Consider the following 3,425-nt stretch of genomic DNA (forward strand, 5'->3'; position numbering starts at 1 on the left):
CCTAATGAAGTGTCCGGTGAGTGTACAGTAATGTAAAATCTGAAAACATGGTCTGGAAAAGTGGTACATGGGACCATAGAAACAGTGTCTGATAAAGAATGATGATGAAATATTACAGCCATAGATAATGTAGTCCAATTGGTTCATGTTCCACGGTAATTGGTGTCAATGGATCTCGTTATCCTAAAACTTTCATGATCTAAACATGGAATATTGTTCGTCAGTTTCCATAAAACTATGCATTAAGAGTAATGCTGTCACGTTCTTGACCTGTTTTCTGTTGTTTTGTATGTGTTTAGTTGGTCAGGGCGTGAGTTGGGGTGGGTAGTCTATGTTATGTGTTTTCTATGTTGGGTTAATGTGTTGCCTGGTATGGTTTTCAATTAGAGGCAGGTGTTTGACGTTTCCTCTGATTGAGAACCATATTAAGGTAGGTTGTTCTCACTGTTTGTTTGTGGGTGATTGTTCCTGTGTCTGTGTATACCACACGGGACTGTTTCGTTTGTTCGTTCGTTTTAGGTAGTCTGTTCCTGTTCGTGCGTTCTTCGTGTCTATTGTAAGTTCGTAAGTTCAGGTCTGTCTACGTCGTTTTGTTGTTTTGTATTTTCCTAGTGTTTTGTCAGTGTTTCGTCTGTTAAATAAATTCAGTATGTATTCATCACCCGCTGCGCCTTGGTCCGTTCATTCACCACAAGACGAACGTTACAGAATCACCCACCAAACCCGGATCAAGCAGCGGGTTAACGGGCAACAGCGACAGCAGCAGTGGTTCAAGGAGGAATGGACATGGGAGGAGATTCTGGACGGAGAAGGACCCTGGGCAGAGCCAGAGGAGTGTCGCCGCCCCAAAGCGGAGCTGGAGGCATCTAAAGCGGAGAGGCGGCATTATGAGGCGCTAGCAAGGCAGATCGGCTGGAAGCCCGAGAGGCTCACCCAAAAATTTCTTGGGGGGGGACTAAAGGGGAGTGTGGCGAAGTCAGGTAGGAGACCTGCGCCAACTTCCCGGGCTTACCGTGGAGAGCGAGAGTACGGGCAGACACCGTGTTACGCAGGAGAGCGCATGGTGTCTCCTGTACGTGTTCATAGCCCGGTGCGGGTTATTCCACCTCCCCGCACTAGCCGGGCTAGAGTGAGCATTGAGCCAAGTGCCATGAAGCCGGCTCAACATATCTGGCCTCCAGTACGTCTCCTCGGGCCGGTGTACATGGCACCAGCCTTACGCATGGTGTCCCCGGTTCGCCAACACAGCCCAGTGCGGGTTATTCCACCTCCCCGCACTGGACGGGCTACGGGGAGCATGCAACCAGGTAAGGTTGGGCAAGCTCAGTGCTCAAGGGAGCCAGTACGCCTGCACGGTCCGGTATATCCGGCGCCACCTTCCCGCCCCAGCTCAGTACCACCAGTGCCTACACTACGCACCAGGCTTCCAGTGCGTCTCCAGAGCCCTGTTCCTCCTCCACGCACTCTCCCTGTGGTGCGTGTCTCCAGCCCAGTACCTCCAGTTCCGGCATCACGCACCAAGCCTCCTGTGCGTCTCCAGAGCCCTGTACGCACTGTTCCTTCTCCCCGCACTCGCCCTGAGGTGCGTGCCCTCAGCCCGGTACCTCCAGTTCCGGTACCACGCACCAGGCCTATAGTGCGCCTCGAGAGTCCAGTGTGCCCTGTTCCTGTTCCCCGCACTAGCCTTGAGGTGCGTGTCTCCAGTCCGGTACCACCAGTTCCGGCACCACGCACCAGGCCTACTGTGCGCCTCAGGAGGTCAGAGTCGGACGTCTGCCCAACGCCGTCTGAGCCATCTGTCTGCCCAGAGCCGTCTGAGCCATCCGTCTGCCCAGCGCCGTCTGAGCCATCCGTCTGCCCAGCGCCGTCTGAGCCATCCGTCTGCCCAGCGCCGTCTGAGCCATCCGTCTGCCCAGCGCCGTCTGAGCCATCCGTCTGCCCAGTGCCTTCTGAGCCATCCGTCTGCCACGAGCCATTAGAGCCGCCCGTCTGTCCCGAGCCATTAGAGCCGTCCGTCAGTCAGGAGCCGCTAGAGCCGTCCGTCAGTCAGGAGCTGCCAGAGCCGCCAGCCAGTCAGGAGCTGCCAGAGCCGCCAGCCAGTCATGAGCTGCCTTCCAGTCATGAGCTGCCCTACAGTCATGAGCTGCCCTCCAGTCATGAGCTGCCCTCCAGTCATGAGCTGCCCTCCAGTCATGAGCTGCCCTTCAGTCATGAGCTGCCCTCCAGTCATGAGCTGCCCTCCAGTCATGAGCTGCCCTCCAGTCATGAGCTGCCCTCCAGTCATGAGCTGCCTTCCAGTCATGAGCTGCCCTACAGTCCGGAGCTGCCCTACAGTCCGGAGCTGCCCTACAGTCCGGAGCTGCCCTACAGTCCGGAGCTGCCCTACAGTCCGGAGCTGCCACTCAGTCCGGAGCTGCCACTCAGTCCGGAGCTGCCAGTAGTCCAGAGTTGTCCCTCTGTCCTAAGCTACCTCTCTGTCCTAAGCTACCTCTCTGTCCGGAGCGATCTCTCTGTCCGGAGCGATCTCTCTGTCCTGAGCTACCTCTCTGTCCTGAGCTACCTCTTTGTCCTGAGCTACCTCTCTGTCCTGAGTTGTCTCCTCTATTTAGGAGGGGCTTTGGTGAAGGTTCCTGGACCATGGTCGGGGGCGAGGGTCGCCACTCAAGGGACGCTAAGGAGGGGGACAAAGACAGTGGTGGAGTGGTGTCCTCGTCCACCGCCGGAGCCGCCACCGCGGACAGATGCCCACCCAGACCCTCCCCTTGAGTTTTAGGGGTGCGCCCGGAGTTCGCACCTTGAGGGGGGGGGGTTCTGTCACGTTCCTGACCTGTTTTCTGTTGTTTTGTATGTGTTTAGTTGGTCAGGGCGTGAGTTGGGGTGGGTAGTCTATGTTATGTGTTTTCTATGTTGGGTTAATGTGTTGCCTGGTATGGTTCTCAATTAGAGGCAGGTGTTTGACATTTCCTCTGATTGAGAACCATATTAAGGTAGGTTGTTCTCACTGTTTGTTTGTGGGTGATTGTTCCTGTGTCTGTGTATACCACACGGGACTGTTTCGTTTGTTCGTTCGTTTTAGGTAGTCTGTTCCTGTTCGTGCGTTCTTCGTATCTATTGTAAGTTCGTAAGTTCAGGTCTGTCTACGTCGTTTTGTTGTTTTGTATTTTCCTAGTGTTTTGTCAGTGTTTCGTCTGTTAAATAAATTCAGTATGTATTCATCACCCGCTGCGCCTTGGTCCGTTCATTCACCACAAGACGAACGTTACAAATGCAACAGTTACTTATCATTTTGAGCAGTTGTATCAGTTGATAGTTAGATCATTGTAATGAAATGAATAGACAGTCATCTCAGATGTAATGTGTGAATTGCATTTTGAAATGGTAATACTTTGATGTTAAGTTGTGTCATTTTGAACAGGTGATTTTAG

The sequence above is a fragment of the Salvelinus namaycush genome, chromosome 22, assembly GCF_016432855.1.
Source record: "Salvelinus namaycush isolate Seneca chromosome 22, SaNama_1.0, whole genome shotgun sequence".
NCBI lineage: Eukaryota > Metazoa > Chordata > Actinopteri > Salmoniformes > Salmonidae > Salvelinus > Salvelinus namaycush.